The sequence below is a fragment of the Mustela lutreola genome, chromosome 1 (genome assembly GCF_030435805.1).
Source record: "Mustela lutreola isolate mMusLut2 chromosome 1, mMusLut2.pri, whole genome shotgun sequence".
NCBI classification, from domain to species: Eukaryota; Metazoa; Chordata; class Mammalia; order Carnivora; family Mustelidae; genus Mustela; species Mustela lutreola.
This window is the reverse complement of record NC_081290.1, coordinates 67,107,331-67,123,264: the sequence shown is the minus strand read 5'-3', so window position 1 is coordinate 67,123,264 and position 15,934 is coordinate 67,107,331. Positions and strand designations below refer to the sequence as shown.

The 15,934-nt window shown below is 59.3% G+C and overlaps 1 protein-coding gene across 2 annotated transcripts in view; it reads left to right on the top strand.

Moving 5' to 3' along the window:
• The first annotated feature begins 6,460 nt into the window (after positions 1–6,460).
• The window catches only part of SH3BP2 (SH3 domain binding protein 2), a 35,171-nt gene continuing 25,697 nt past the window's right edge, over positions 6,461–15,934 (top strand). Inside the window, exons 1-2 of one of the 2 annotated variants that reach the window (XM_059166613.1) lie at positions 6,475–6,579; positions 7,984–8,050. The gene's annotated coding sequence lies outside the window, so the exon portion shown is untranslated. Of the gene's footprint in view, positions 6,580–7,983; positions 8,051–15,934 lie in introns of both variants that reach the window. The other variant, XM_059166605.1, reaches the window with a different exon arrangement.

Below are 15,934 nucleotides of genomic sequence, written 5' to 3'. Positions count from 1 at the left end.
TATTGATGAGATAAAACATGTTTAAAGTTGTGTTAATGGTAACACACAGTTCCCATTTTTTTTTAAAGAGTTTATTTATTTATTGGACAGAGAAAGAGACATCACAAGTAGACAGAGCAGCAGGCAGAGAGACAGGGGGAAGTAGGCTCCCCACTGAAGAGAAAGCCCCGTGCGGGGCTTGATCCCAGGACCCTGAGACCATGACATGAGCTGAAGGCAGAGGCTTTAACCCACTGAGCCACCCAGGCGCCCCCATAGTTCCCATTTTTAACTAAAGGTAGAAACCTGTAAATAAAGCGTAAAAATGCTTTTTATATTCACCCCTCCTGGTGCACTCCTCTTACACGTCTTCTTTCCCAGCTAGTGGTTTTCCTTCCAATTTTATTTATGGCGTTTCTCACATTCTCCTTTTGGGGGTCACTTTTATGCTGCCATATCTGCTGGTTCTTCCCTTGGTCCTCAGAAGCTGGTCATTTTGCCTTTCTGTTGTGCCTGGAGAGCCCTTCTCATATAATCACCAACATTCTGCTTGCACAGTTTGTCTGTCCTTCTTTCTTTCTCTCTCTCTCTTTCCTCTCTCCCCACTTCCTTCCTTCTTCCATTTATTTATTTATCTCTTTCTTCTCCCTTCCTTCCACATTTTAAGTCTTTGATCTGGGTGAAACTTATTTTGTTCTAAGATGGGAGGTAGGATCTCTTTCTATGTCTAATGTTAGCCAGGCATTCCAACCCTGTCTGCGAATGAGTTGAGATAAACTCAGGTGACTTTCCCTTAATTTCTGGCAGTATGAAACCAGGAAATAAGCAGCAACCTTGTATCACTGTTCTGTGAGAGCCTTGCTCAGACTCTGCAACCAGAGTTGTTTGTGGAGAAGCTCCACTTCTCAGAGCCCTGGTTTTCGCCTCAGAACATGGGGCTCCCTGCCATGTCATGGTGGCTGCAGGATAGGTTGGGGTAAGGGATATGAGAGGCGCTTGGGGCAGGCCATGGGTGCTCCTGCCTGGGCCTAATTCAGCCACACCCCAGTGAGCCCCCTCCTCATGCACCTCCTGTCCCTCCCTGTGAGATGGAAGCCTCTTTGTTCTTGGAGTCCTTGGACTTGCCACCCCTCTCACAGCCAGTTCTGGGCTGGGCGCTGCTCCCAAGTCCACTGTGGGCGGGCCATGTCCATCCTTTCCCGGTCCCACCACTGACTGTCCAAGGTTGGAAGGAAAGGCAAATTGGGCAGGGAGCTCAGAAGCAGCAATGGGGACTGGCTGGGGACTGAGCCCGGGGCCGAGGGGTTCCCCCTCAGCCTGGGTGGGAATTTGAACACGGGAGGGCACCATGAGGTCAGTTCGACAGATTGGCCGGGGTTGGCACGTTTGGAGGGATGGTACCCAGACCAGCATCTGGGAGCCATAGAGCTGTCAGCCTATGATGGGGGTGGGACATGAGAGTGGGAGTGGAAGCCAAAGCCTGCTCTCAAGGATGGCTGAGTGGAAGGGGGAAAGGAGTAGGCCCCTGGGCAGGCGGCAGCAGGCCCGGTGAGACTCTCCCAGAGCCTGTGAGAGGCCCAGCTGGGCAGGAAAGAAGCCCTGGGAGCCTGGGGGAGCGACTCTCTCATTCTCCCTTGCTGAGGCTCTCCCAGCTCACCCTCATTCCTCCTGTGGCTGTTGGAGGAAGGCTTCATGGTCCCACCTCATCCCAGTGTCCACTGCTGGCAGGAGGGCTGGGTGTCCCCTGACCCTGGCAGGTTGATACGTGGGGCTTACTGGGGGCTCCAGGAGGCCATCCCATCCTGAGGGCCACAGCTTCCCCTTCCCAAGCCTCATGGGCTTCCCCTTCCAGACCCCGGGGCCTTCCTGGAGGTCACGTGGGCCCCGGGGGTATAGCAGCTTCTGAGTGGGGAGGCTGAAGAGGAGGATGGAGAAGGTTCCGTGTATACAAACACCCATCTCCCCCGCAACTTGAAGGCCCCCGGAAGTGGGACCCAGAATAGAAAGGGCCCCTTTCAAGTTCCAAATTGGGCTCCGGGGGCTGAGAGTAGGTCTGGTTGGATCTAAAAATAGAAGCAAGAGTGTGTGCGTGGGCCCTATGGCCTCTACCATAGGGTTGGTGTCTTAAAATAGAACTTCCTAGTGGGGCCAGTTTCACACTGTTACTCTATGGGGAAAATTTGCCCAAATAAACCCCTTGGAAGGCAGAGATACTGGCTGGCCTGGGCTTGGTAGAGGCTGCTGGAGGCAGGCCACTCGGGGAGGGAAGGTAAACAGGCAGGGAGGGCTCACAGGCCCATGATACCCCTTTCCTTCTGCCCTCCAGGTCCCCACACAACCCCTGCTTCCAGCAAAGGCAAGAAACACCCCCGCCTCCCACCCAGGGCAAGGCAGGGTGAGGAGCATGGGGGCCAGGCCGGAGGTTCAGAAATGACCTGCCTGGCCTGTCCCCATTGCCAGGGCAACTACTGGAAATGAGTCCCCTGGAAGGGGTACCTCCAGAGCCCGGCATCCGGCACCCCCTCCCAGCATCACACCCTCTCCCTCGCCTGCTGGGCTGCATGGCCAGGGGCTCTGCCCTGGGTGGCTCCAAATGCCTCCCCCCGAGGGAGAGGCCTAGGGGAATGTGGTGGGCACTTGTTGCCCACTCTTCCCAACTGAGAGGCGGGCTGCCAGAGGGTACTGGGGTGCAACCAGTAGCCTTGGCCCAGCCCAGGAGCAAGTCTCCTAAGATGTCCTGAGTCCCCTTTTCTCCCCACAGCCAGCCTGGTGAGGCAGTGCTTATTATGACCATAGGGCCACCCCTGGGGCTGGGCTGGGTGAGGAAGATGATGCTTCCAGGGTCCTCTATACACGGGCACCCTGGTGGCCAGTGCTGCCTACACCTGCCCCTTCCTGTTGCCCCTTGAGGCCTTTGTTCATACATCAACCACTTACTGAGCATCTACTCTGTGCCACAGAGGCACCACGGCCCTGGAGAAGCAGTGGTGAGTCAAACGAGCATGATCATGACCTTATAAGATGACACTCCAGAGGGGGCCAACCACAATCAATGCAAATATACAGGGGTTTAGGGGAAGAGGAAGAAAAAGATACATATATATTTTTACACATAAGGGTTCAGAGGAAGACAGGAAGGGAGTATGAAGCTGGTGGGCAGCTCTAAAAAGAGAGATGAGGAGAGAACTGTCTAAGAAAGTGAGAATAAGACAGAGACCAAGGGAAGTAAGGTGGTGAGCCACACAGAAATCTGGAGGAAGAATCATCTAGGAAAGAACAGCAAGTGCAAAGGCCCTGGGGTGGGAACGTGCCTGATGTGTTGGAGGCTCAACCATCTCCACCCCAGACTCCCTCCCCAGCATCGGGAAGACCAGTGTGGTCCCTGGTGGTGGTGGGGGCGGGTGGGTGGAGAGGCAGGCACTGGGGAGAGAGAAGCTCAGAGAGAGAAAAGAAGGGTTGTAGTGGCAGGGCCCAGGTGAGAACTCGGGCATTTGCTCTAGGAGGTTCCAGAGTGAAGAGGTAACATGAACTACCTGGCATGGTGACTGAATCCCTCTGCTGTGACACCAGATACTGTGAGGCAAGGACAGGGACAGGAGACTAGGTGAGAGAGAGTGGTACGGTGAGGGTTCTAGACAGGATTCTAGGCAGACAGGTAAGCACAGAGTTAGAGGACGAGAGGCAAGAAGAACAAGGCCATGGGAAATGATCCAGCTGATGGGGCCTCTCTGCCATCTGTCACCCGGGAATGTGGCCTCTGAAACCAGCCCCTACCCCGACCAGCACTATTGTCATGCTCTGGACAGAGGCACAGATGACAGGCTTTTCTCCACTCTGTTCCCAATCTATCCCTGGTCGGAGGTCACTCACAGTTGACACGAGGGCGTCTGTTCCTTTCTGCAATCTGCAAGAGTGGGGCTTTCCTTGTGTCACTCTGGGGTCGCCCGGGCCCAGCTGAAGGCTGGCACTTGGTCTGCAGAACCATCAGAAAGCTCATGGGTCTGGCCACGAGGCAGTGAGCCCCCCTGTCAGGAGCTCCAGCCCAGCTGGGCCTTGCACTGAGCCTCCTTCACGGGGAGCCCTGTTCCAAGAGCAGGGTGACTGGGTGGGGTAATGATGGTGGCTGATCCAGCCCCTTCCAAAGCACTTCTGTGGGCTGGGAGGGGCAGAATTCCAGAATCTTCGGGGTTTAGGTGGAGAGCCAGACTTAACGGTGGGTCGGTGGAGCCCTAGATGGGGGGGGGGGTGGTGGTGAGGGGAGGCGCTGGGCAGGCAGGGAGACTCTCTATCAGCCCTGGGGGCTGAAGGGCTGGGCTGCCAGGCTCCTTGCTTATTCCTATCCTCTGTCGAACTTCTGCCAACCCTCCAGCAGATGGCCCCCACCCTCATTTCACAGATAGAGAAACTGAGGCCCTGCTGACTAATGGCTTTCCCTCCTCTGGCCACCCTTTCCCTAATTTGGCCCCTTCCTCTCCAGTGGTTCTGTCTTCATCCTGGTCTCCTCCTGGAGGACATGCGCCTCTCCCCCATGCCTGGGTTCAGGGCCTGGCTGCTTGGTTTTCTGGCCTCTCACACTCCCCCCGCTCTCCTGGGTAACTTTGCTAATCCCGAGTGTGTCTCATCAGTGGGCACGTGAGCTGTTGCTGCGAGGTCTCCCCTTTCTGGGGCCTGGGACCCGTTGTCAGGCAGCTTTGTCTGGGACAGGAGGACAGTGATCTGCTTGAGCTCTGTCCAGCTAGAGCTGGGCACCCCCTTTGCCTGGCTATGTCTCCGTAAGGCCTCAGGGACCTCAGCCTCAGCATGACCTAAACCCAGGCCCTGGATGTCCCCATCCCTGCCTCGTTCAGAGCAGCCAGTCCAGCCATTTCCACCTGCTGGACTCTGGCCTCTCATGCCCAGCCCAAAATAGAGGGGCAGACCTTAGCCTCCCATCTGGGTAAGGCCCAGCCTCTGTGGGGCTGGCCTTCTGCTCTCCCTGATATGGTTTTGGAACATAGGTGAGGTTTGGTGGGGTGAGATCTGGAGCCCACGACCAAGAGAGAATTCTTGAGACGTCTTTGGTGCAAAATGGTGGTTTTATTAAAGCACAAGACAGGATTGATGGGCAGAAAGAGCTGCTGTCCCCGTGTCTTGAGGAGCACTGAAGGAGTTGGGGGAAGTAAGGAAAAGGGAAGTTTCAAGAGAACTTCCATTGGCTAAAGCAGACTGACCTATAAGATACTTACAAGATACCCAAGGCTTTGCCCTCCTTGAGTTAAGGTTGTTTCCCCCTCTAGCAAGGAATTAACATTAAAATAGACAGGAGATCGCTGGAAGACTGTCACACAAGTCCCACCCAGGAATGGGGGTGGGGGAAGGTCGCAGGGGTCAGCTTCTGCATTGTCCTCAGCCAGCCTTCAGTTCCCGCATCATTTCCACCAGGTTCTTCCGGCCCCCAGGTAGATCCTGTCCTTCCTCTGCTCACAGCTTCCTAGGCTCTGGGGCCAGGATCCAGCCCCCATTCCTCACAGGGATGAACATTGGCTCCAGCTCCTCACACCCTAAGCCGTGGGCCCCTTCCCCAGAAGCCTCCACTCACCTACAAGCTTGCAGGCCTTGCTCCTTCTCCCTAGAGCATCTCCACTCTCTCTCCACAGCTCACCTTACCTACTAGGCCCTTATGGTTCCCGGGGTGGGGTAGGGGAGCTATTTCCTCTCTGAAAGGCCCTTCCCCTATGACACCTGCCAAGACCCCTTCCCCCACTAAGCCCTGCCCCTTAAACAGGATCATCTGGGTCTAAAACTGGACTGTAATACCCCCCTCCTTCTTCAGGTATGGGGAAGGGCCTTGTTGGTTGGGAGCTTCCCGGGAGGCAAAGTGAAAGGACCCTGTTTCCTGGGCCTCAGAGTGTTGCAGCCAGACCCCTGGGCCATGGGACTCCAGACCTGCTCAGAGGACTGTGTCTCAGTCTGGAAGCAGCTGAAGGGCGAGGTTCCTGGGGTTCAGTTCCCAGCAAGCCCTCCTCTGCCAGGAAAGGTTCAATCTGTGCCCCTGTCTCGCACCTCGCGATCAGAATCAGACACATGAGTCAGGGGTGGGATCAAGGGAAGGGAAGCGCCACCTCCTTCCTGCCGGATCAAGATCTCGGTGCTGGGGGAGGGCAGCGCCAGCTGCAGTAGGGCCACCGGTATAGCCAGAGGGTCGGGCCCAAGATCAGAAACGCTACTCATTCGTTCACTCGCTTCACTCGCCTGCATTTACTGAGCACCTACTGTGTGCTCTGCACGGACGGTGTGCCCACGCCCGAAGTGACCGCCTATCTTCTCCACCCCGGGAGCGGGATGGGGAAAGAAGGGGGGGTCCTCGCACCGCAAGGTCCCAAGCCCCGCCCCGTCGCGACCTCCGGCGGCAGAGCAGCAGATGGGAGCTTGGCCCGGAGCCTGGGGAGGCAGGGCCAGGTTGGCGGGGCGGGGCGGGGCGGGGCGGAGCCAGGCCGACGGGGCGGACTCGGGCGGCCGGAGCAGCCTGGCTGCCGGCCCCGCGGGCGGGAGCGCCTGGCGGCGGAGCCGGGAGCCGCCGCGGAGACGGAGGGCTCGCGGGCCAGGAGCAGAGCCTCGCGGGTAAGGCCCGGGCGGGGTGCGATGGCGTCTTCCGGACTGGCTGGAGTCCCCGGGGTCAGCGTCCTCGGTACCGCTGCCCGGGGAAGTGTGTGGGTTCGGGGCAGCGCTCGGTGTACCCCACAGGCCTAGGGGTGGAGGGCGGTTGCGTCGGGTCTGTCCCGCGTCCTTCTTGTCTTTCGGCCCCCACCCTCCACCCCCGCTTCCCGAGGCCCCTGGGGCTCGCGGGCTGAAAGCCTCCCACCTCCGTGCGACCCACAGGACGGGGTCTCTGAGGGCTCAGAGTGGGGAGGTTCCTCCCACCTCCTCCTGGTAATCCAAACTTTCCTTCCTTCAGCGCTCAACAAAGGTAGGAGGACAGCTACCTGCCTGTAGGAGCTGATTCACACTGAAGTGTGAGTGACTGATAGCCCCGCGGCCCTGGGGGAGTCTGCGAGTGTTATTTGGGGGAGCAGTGAGTGTCAGAGAGTCAGAGGGGAGGGCAGAGTGGATGGGAGAGTTTGGGATTGGGGACAGCCTCTGGCATGTGGGCTGGGTCCCTCCCAGCAGCCCAGCTCTTTCCTGCCGCCATGGGCCTTGCTTCCCCTGGTGAGTGGTACTGACAGTGTGTTTCCTCTGAGAGTGCTGAGGGACAGAGTCCTGCTGCCATGTGTCAGCCTGGAGCTTGCCCTCTCTGCCACCCTCTGACCACGAGTGCCTCACCTCCTCTCTGCCTTCATTTGTTCATCTGCTGAGGCTGGTGATGTCTGTGCCTGTGGCCAGATGGCCACACTGAGGAAAATGTCTCTGAAGTGGCCCTGGCCCTGGCCTGGGCTCTCTGTGGGACAGTTCGGGTGCCCGAGGGCGTGACACACACGTGACCTTGCTCAGGAAGCGTGTAGCCAGTCCCTGGCACAGAGGGGGCTCTGGGGATGTTCCTTGCAGTGATGGCGATGATGATGAAATGGGGAGAACATTTTCTCAATGGTCAGAGGTCCAAGGGGACATGGCAAATCCTGGAGTGGGAGCAGGATTCCTGGTTCGTGTCCAGCTCAGCACTGACTCTGTGTGACCCTGGATCAGTCCCCTGTCCTCTCTGGACCAGGGTCTCCAAAAGCAGAGGAGGGGGGCTGGGATCCATCTCCTCCTGGAATCCCTTGCCACTGTGTCCTCTACCCAGGACACCCACGCAGGGGGCCCCTGGGAGCCGGGGCTCCTCGCCGGATGGGCCAGGGGGCCAGGATGGTGGCCCTGGGGGTGTAAAGACTGCCGAATTCCCCTTCCCTACTCCCACTTCCCTGGCTCTGGGTCCCATACTGGAGTACACCCAGGGCAGAGGGAGCAGGAGGAAGGGTGGAGAGATGGTCTAGGCCAGTCCCTGTCAGCTCTCTGGGAAGAGGAGTGATGATGGGGTCCTGGCCGTTTCAGCGAGCCCCTCAGGCCTGCAGAGTCACGGAAGAGCCCACCAAGGAGGCTGGCCTGGGACAGACAGAAGGTGAGTGGGGATGCAAACCTGCTTTGGCTCTTCTTGCTCACATGGACAGAGGGAAGCAAGGTGCTGAGTTGGGCCTTGCTATGTGTCCGCTGATATGGATGCAGGCAGGCATGCGGCCCTACAGAGTGGGGGACTGAGGAAACAGAGAGGTGCTGTGGCCCAGCTTGGTCACAGAGGGGCTAGGTCCTGCGTTTGAAGTTGGCCGCCCCCACTCACCCAGCTGTATGATCTTGGCTAGGACATCTCTCACTGCTAAGTCTTGGTTTCCTTATCTGTAACCTGTGGTAGTGAGCCTCCACCCTTTGGGGGGGGTGATGAATATCCAAAGGCCTGGTGACAGCTGGGCCACCTCCGCTCGGGAGTTGGGGGGGTGCTGGCACAGAGTCCTGCATCAAAGGGCCAGCTCCTAGTCCCCGCCCGCTAGGGTCTTGTGGCAAAGGCCTGAGTCTGTCCGGAGTGGTCAGGGTTGGGAACTGCTTGGGTACTCCTGGCTTCTGTTCTTAAAACTCTGTGGTGAGATGTCCAGGCTTGGGGACCTAAGTCAGTTCCAGGCACAGGTGGTCCTTAAATAACCCCAGGTAGTGGGGCCTGCCTGGGCAGCCTGGCTGGGCAGCCTGGCTGGGGGAGGTGGGCTGCGGGTGTCCTGGCAAAACAGGGTTTGCAGTCAGGAGGAAGGCTGCTTTCTTAGCCACGGTGACCGCCATGGAGGCAGGGACAGACTGCACCAGAGGCCAGCAGTGAGGAGGGTGGCAGACCAGTTTAACCAGAGTGGCCTGGTGTGCGTCGGGTAAGGTGAGGACATGGGTGGGGCAATGCGGGCAGTGGGTGAAAGGGCAGAGGGGCCAGCGAGGCAGGGGGAGGGGCTCTCAGAATGCCCAAGTCCTCCCCCAGGGTTGGTGGCCTCTGTCCAGAAGGCCTTACCGGTATCTCAATGGCCCTGCCCAGGCATTCACTGGCTGTAGGCCCCCTACGTCCCAGGGGTGGTGGGGAAAACATTCTGGACTCTATGTAACCTCGGGAGGGCATGCCTGGCTTTGCTGCCCCAACTCCTCCTCCGCACCCCCTGCAGGCCCATGTGTGGGAGGACAGACAGGGGGTTGCCAGACAGACGGATGGACTTGCTTCTCAGCCTCCTTCAGGAATCATCTTTCCTTCCTGATCCTCAGGTGGTGGAAGCCACTGGCTCGGGGTCACACTGAAGGCTTTGGCCTTGGGTGCCAGGCTCCACCAGCTGCCCCTGAACTCTAGGAGCCATACAAGTGCAAGGCCAGGCCCGACTGGCTCTCCTTGGGGAGGGCCCTCACGGTGCTTGAGGTGACAAAGGTCTCCTCCTTCCGTCTCCCCAGGCACCAGAGATTCTGAGGTTCCTGCCCTGAGGCCACCTGAATGGTCAGCCCATTCTGGAACCTGCTGGCGGGACTGGTGTTTCCTTTACCCCTGGTTCAGGGTCCAGTGCAGACTGACCCTTGGCCCACATGGGCTGGGCCTGCTCGGTTCCAGCACTCTTTGCTGGCTGGTCTCCTAGAACGATACAAGCTTGCTTGGTTGCCGGGGGCAGTGTCCTGGGGTGGTCAGTGGGGCCTGGGGAGCTGGCATGGCACCCTTGTGGTATCCGCACCCCTGTCCCCTGCAGCCACACTCCAATTCTGAGAAGTGCCCTCTGTTTCCTTGTGAATCAGATGTTTATTGTGCGCTTACCGAGCCCAGGGTGGAGATGGCCTGCTGCCAAGCAGGCCTGTTCCAGGCCACTGGGTGGGGTGTGGGTGCCTGCCTGCTGGAGCCTGCAGAGGGAGTGAGGTCCCGCCCCAGGGTCGGTAGAACTGATGCCTGACAGCCCCGGGCAGAGGTGTGTGTGCGTTGATGGTGTGAGCTCCCCTGGGTTGGGGGCTGAGCTGCCCGGCAGGCTTCTGGGAGGAGGAGGGTGCTTCTCAGAGCTGGCAGAGATCAGGAAGCAGAGGGGAGCCTCCTTTCCTGCACAGAAGCGGCCTCTGATTATCTTTAGGCTTTAGTTCCCTCCTTGTGAAACCAGTGCTAATGGCTGGCATCCTTGGGAAAAGCACAGGAGATGCTGGCCAGGAGCCCTCCCTATGGGGCCCCATGGAGGCTGTGCCCCCAGGCCCAGCAGACCCTGTGCCAGTTGGATCCTGCAGCTCCATTTTGAGGATATCCTTCCTTCGGCCTTGGCTGAAACGATGTTGGAATCCAGCATCCCTGCTGGTAGGCTCAGAGGGCCATGTGTCCTCACACCTCACACTGCCCTTGGGGCCCCACCCACTGCCCTGAGATCTGGGAAGAGCAAGTTAAGCCCCTAGCCCTCACGGTTAGCTGTTCCCAGCAAAGCAGGGAAAGGTCAGAGGGTGACCTTGGGGCCCCAAATGCCAGGATGAGGCCTTGCTTTGGCCCCACACACCACTTGGGGCTCTGACCAGGGGCCTGGGCCTTGGCCACCCTTTGCCAGCTCCTGCCTTTGGAGCAGAGCTGGATGCCTTTCAGAACGGACTGCCTCCCAGCCCTCTGCCAGGTGCTCTGGGTACCAGGCCGGGGCTCAGCGTGGGCCTCTGGAGTATACAGACCCACAGGTTGGAGGGCAAGACTCACAGGCAGACAGACGCCACAGGGAGCAGCTCAGCCCTTGGCCCGCTCATCCCTTGGCCCGCTCATCCCTTGGCCCACCCTGCCCTTCCCCCACCCCCCGCCACGCGGTCTATTACCTCTCTGCCCCCACCATGCAGCTGTGAACTCTCGAAGGACAGGGCCACGTCTGAATGCCAGGGCTCACATAGACCTGGCCCAGAGGAGGGTGAGGGTGCACGTGGGCCCTCCCAGTGGGAAGTCCTACTTCGGAATATCCAGAAACTCCCAAAGGCCTGAAACACCACAGGCAGGTGGCACCCGGCAGGGCTGGGCCCTCTTTGAACTTGGCTTGTTAAGACCTGCCCACATTTAACTGTCTGCTCAGTGTCTGAGACAAATGCACTCCATCATCTTGGAAGTCCTCGGCCATTCAGCATGGCGGAGTCACCGATCAGATAATCATGTTTGTTGTGCCACAGCCTTGCTGAAAGGTTCCCGTTATAATCCCGCAGCCCAGCTAGCCAGTCTGCCCCCGCTGTGGGGTCCCGATGCTCCTAGTAGCTCCAGCATAGGACAGATGGGAGACTGGGGTGGAGTGTCCTTGGGGCTCCACTGGAAATGTGGCTTGCCTTCCTAGAGGCATATGTTAGGGCCAAGATTGGAGCCAGCCTGGGCTCCCCAGACCTGTAGGCCATTGTGGGAACCTGGTCTTTGGGCCCAGGGAGCCAGTCCCCAAGATGGGGCCCGACAGGGTTGGATGGCTGTCCATAGGAGGGCGGTGAGGAAGGACCCGGAAGCCCAGAGCAGACAGGTGTGAGGAGGACAGCCATGTGTCAGAGCGGGAGGGAGGTGTGGCAGGAAACTCAGTGCCTACCTTGCCTCCTGAAGAACGTCCCTCCCTCACCCAGCTCCTTCCTCTCCTTCTAGTTGGGGCCAGAAAAGGATGAGCAGTTGGTGCTGACTCCCTGGGTTTCCGGATGGCTGGGCAGACACAGCTCTGGAAGCCAGGCTCTGGCACGCCGGTCAGCGGTCAGCTAGGTGGACAGAGGGGCTGCGTCTCCTACCCCTCCGCCTAGGATGGGACATAGCTTCCTGCTGCCATCACGGTCAGGCCTAAATCCTCCAGGAATGCAGGGTGGCCGCTTGGTCCTGGGCAGGACGCTTGGTAGTGACCTGGCTGGGGGGGGCTTCAGGGCCCCCACCGGCGGTGTCAGACCACCAAGGCCTCCTGCTGAGGTGCCCAGCTCTTCTCAGAGCTGACAATGCTAGGCCCAGAGGCACAGGCTACAGCTGTCGGCACCCTGCCCGAAACCCTATCCCAGGACCTTATCTGTGTCGGGGGTCCACACAGCCCTCTTCCCCTTTGCCTCCTGTCTTCTCCCAAGTCCTGCTCAGGGAGGAAATGCTCCTCTGGGAGGCCTTACAGCAACACTGCTGCCTGGTGTGGGCCAGGGCTGGGGTCCCCAGTGCCGGCTCCTTGCCACACCGAGCTAAGGGGGGTCCTTCTGGCAGGGGTCTGTCTCTGGTCTGGTGATGGGGCACAGGGAGTCCCAGGCTGGGAGCAGGCCCCCGGTGCTGCCCACTGGGGCCTCAGCTCCAGGGGTCCACAATGGAGTGAGGAATGGAGTCTGCCATCTCTGAGACCTGACCCAGTCAGGGGTCCTGGGAACCTGGTCTCAGAAGCTTTGCCTCCCGGGGCAGGGACTCTCTGAGACCAGTCTTCCCATTTTCCTGAGACTATGACCAGAGGGTACAAAGTTGTGGTCATTGGGAGCTGTGCCCACCGCGGGCAGGAAGCTGCTAGAGAAGGAAGAGGGTTGAGAAAGAGATGCCCCTCCCTTGCTGAGCTTCCCCACAGCTGGGCACTGTGGGGCCACTCTTTGGGGGCTGGGTCTTGGGAAGCCCAAGCCGTGGCCTCCGAGTTGAGCCGTGCACCCCTCAGAGACCTGCATGGAGCCCTCCGGAGTGCCTGGACCCCTGGTCCTGGCCCTGCTAGTGGGCAACACCCACGATTGGCATGGGAGGTGCCATGGGGGGCATCCATGAGGTGGGAGAGCAGGAAGGGGACAGGAGGGGCCAGGCCAAGGGTCCCACACAGTATCACAGTATTGGTGTGCAAGCTCTAAAGGAGAGGCCTGGAGAAGGCAGAGGGAATGCAGAGGTCAGGCCCCGAGGCTTGGGAGGGTTGAGAGCAAAGCTTGGTTTCTTTTTTTTTTTAAGATTTTATTTATTTATTTGTCAGAGAGAGCGAGAGAGCTAGCAATGGCAGACAGAGAGGCAGGCAGAGGCAGAGGGAGAAGCAGGCTCCTTGCCGAGCAAGTAGCCCAATGTGGGACTCGATCCCAGAATGCTGGGATCATGACCTGAGCTAAAGGCAGCTGCTTAACCCACTGAGCCACCCAGGCGTCCCAGGGCTTGGTTTCTATTTTCAAAGCTCACTGGAGTCTGGAGACCCTCCCACAGACCCCCAGCTCCCTGCAGCCATGGCTATGAGGAAGCGTGTGTGTCGGGGGGATTAGACCTGCAGGAGGGCTAGGTGTGTGGTGGGGATAGGGGTCCGCTGACCCCCTGCTGAGGGACCCCTGGGGCTGCGGGTGAGGCTGAGGGACCCCTAGGGCTGCGGGTGAAGCCTGGGGTAGCCCTGGGGCCTGGGGTACTGACCACACCCCACCCCCACCCCAGTCTTCTTTGCTGGCCTTTCTGGCCCACAGTGGTGTGAGCCCATGGCTGTCTCCCTAGGGAAAGGGAGGGTGTTCCTGTAGCACTCGGCCCCCCTGCTGTACCCCCTTCCCCCTCAGGGCAGGCTGCCCCAGCCTCGTGGCAGCTTTTCTGCCAGGAGGAGGCCTTGGGTGCTGGCACGCGACAGCCTGGTTCCTGCTCTGCTGACGAGTGGAAGCCTCCGTGCCTGAGTGCTAAAGCAGAGTGTCCGCTCTGTCCACCGCGAGGGGCAGGGCGAGGCACGCACTTGGCCTGTGGGGATCTGGTGAAGCTTTCCAAGGCTCTTGGACAGGAGGTAGGATGTGGAGGAGGCAGGCAGCCTGGGAGAGCTCTGGCTCTGGGCTCATACGGGTCTGGGTGCCTGGCTGGAGCCTTCCATGCCTCAGGAAGGACCTGGCCCTGGGCAGCAGCGGGGTGAGCTCCCACCTGAGACCCTCTTTTCTAGACCTGCTGGCTCTGAGAACCCCCAGCCTGACTGTGGGGCATCAGGGAGTGCCTTGGGGTGATCTGAGCTGGGACTGAAGACCAGGCAGGAGTTTGTCAGGTAGAGATGATAGAGGAAGTAAGGGAAGGCTGAGGTGTGCAGTGTGGTGGAGCACCAGCTGGGTAAGGACCTTGAACTTGACCCTGACTATAGTCACCTTTGAGAACCTGCCCTCTGCTGTGGCTGGGACACGGACTCAGAGCCAGAAGGGGGAATGGGAGGGTGTGCCTGGGGTACAGGATCTCACAGGACAACTGGCCTTGGAAAGGGGACAGTGTGGAGGACAGCAGGATGGCTGGGTGGAGATCCCCCCGATGGAGGCCTAGATCGCACTGGTCAGGGGAGAGTGGGGACGGACCCCTTTTCCCGCCAACCTGGGGCCCTCGCCAGAACTTTTTCCTCCCTGGGCCTCTGAACAATGGGGCAGTGTGAGGGCGCCTGGGAACAGTCCCGTTCCCTTGTGGGCCTGCGCTGAGGGGCGGACAGGAGCCAGCAGCCGTGAGTCATCTTATCCAGCGCCCGGGACCCGGGGTTCCCAAGGCAGAGGAGGAACATGCTGCTCTCAGTTCCTCTGCTGGGGGGTAGGGAGGTAGGGATGGGGCTGGCCTGATCCTCCTTCCCTCTTTTGCCCCTCTCTCTTTCCTCTTCCTGTGCCCTCTCTCCAGCTCCCTCCCTTCTGGGTCTGTCCCTGTCTCCCTGTCTCCCTCTCTCCCTGTCTCTGTTCAGGAGCCCAGGCCTGGGAGTGGCTGCAGCCTGTCTCCGCACCCCCAGCCCCCGGCCCTGTCCAGGACAGCCTGGGCTGGTGGGGGGGGGGCTTGCCTGTCACCACAGTGCCCCCTTCTCTGTGGGCAACCCGAGGAGGTAGCTAGTGAGTGGGCAAGACCCCGCCCAGGTGGGACACCTCCTGAGGCCACTGAGTAAAATGTGACCAAAAGCAGAAGAAAGTGCAGTAAGATAAAGAACTCAGTCAAAACTAATCAATAGTGTCAAAGACAAAAGTGATCTGAAAACAGCTTAAAAACATTAGCATTCAGGATAAAAGGGTAACAGCAAGTGGATTAAAACAGAAGATCTCACTGGGAAAGGCTGCAAAGAGCAGGAGAAGGGAAGGGACTTTCCTGTGGACCCCGGGGCTGGGTTCTGGCCTGGGTTCTGGCCTGGGGCAGGGGGAGCGAGAGGCCAGAACCCCATTGGACAGATGGTGAACTGGGGTTCCTGGTGAAGGAGGGCTCCAGGGACCCACAGTGGTCAGATCCCCAGTCAGAGGATCCAGATTGGGGGCTACACCACCTGCCTCCCTAGGCTCTGGTGTTCTTTGCCCTGACCCAGGAACCCTGCCCCGTTGAAGAGTAAAGGGCTGAGGAGTGCCATGGTTTCCTCCTGTGTGGCAGGAAAGATACTAAAAGATGGGTAGTAGGACAGATGGCAGAGAAGCCGAGGCCGCTGACCGCTGCAGGGTCTCAGCTGTGTCCCTGGTGGCCTAGCCCTAGATGCCTTGGCAAGTGGCTGCCATTGTGGAGGGCTGGTGCAGCTGCCTTGGCCTGGGCCGGGCACACAGCAGGAGTCTGTAGGGTGTGCGCATCATGGCTGACCTCTGGCTCCTGTGAGGAACAGTGGGGCTAGATCTCTCTGGCCACCTCCTCTCCTCCCTTCCAACCCTAGCATAAGCTTCACAGCCTCTGTATCCCCAGTGTTCCCTTGTCATCTTGCCCTGGTGCTGAGATCTGGGCTAAGCTGAGACCCAGTGCTGGGCCTAGTGCCTATGTTAGGGTCCCTGTGAGCGGTCTTCTTTGGTCCTCAGGGCGCCATTAGCATCCAGTCCATTTGGGGAATGAGGAAGTGAGTCTTAAGGTGTGAAGTGACTTGTACCAAGTCCCCAGTGCAGATAAATGAAGCCAGGACTGGAGCCTAGGTCTGAATAGGACCCTGGCCTGGATGGTCTCCCTGGGGGCACATCTGAGATCTCATCCACACCCAGCTGAGCGGGTGGCCCTGATAAACAACTCTGCAATGAGCCTGCTTTTGTTCCTTCTGTGTGAAGGTGCATGCCTCCTCCTACCTCAACCCCAGGCCCTTTGCACAAGTTGCTTCCTGTCCGTGACACCCTC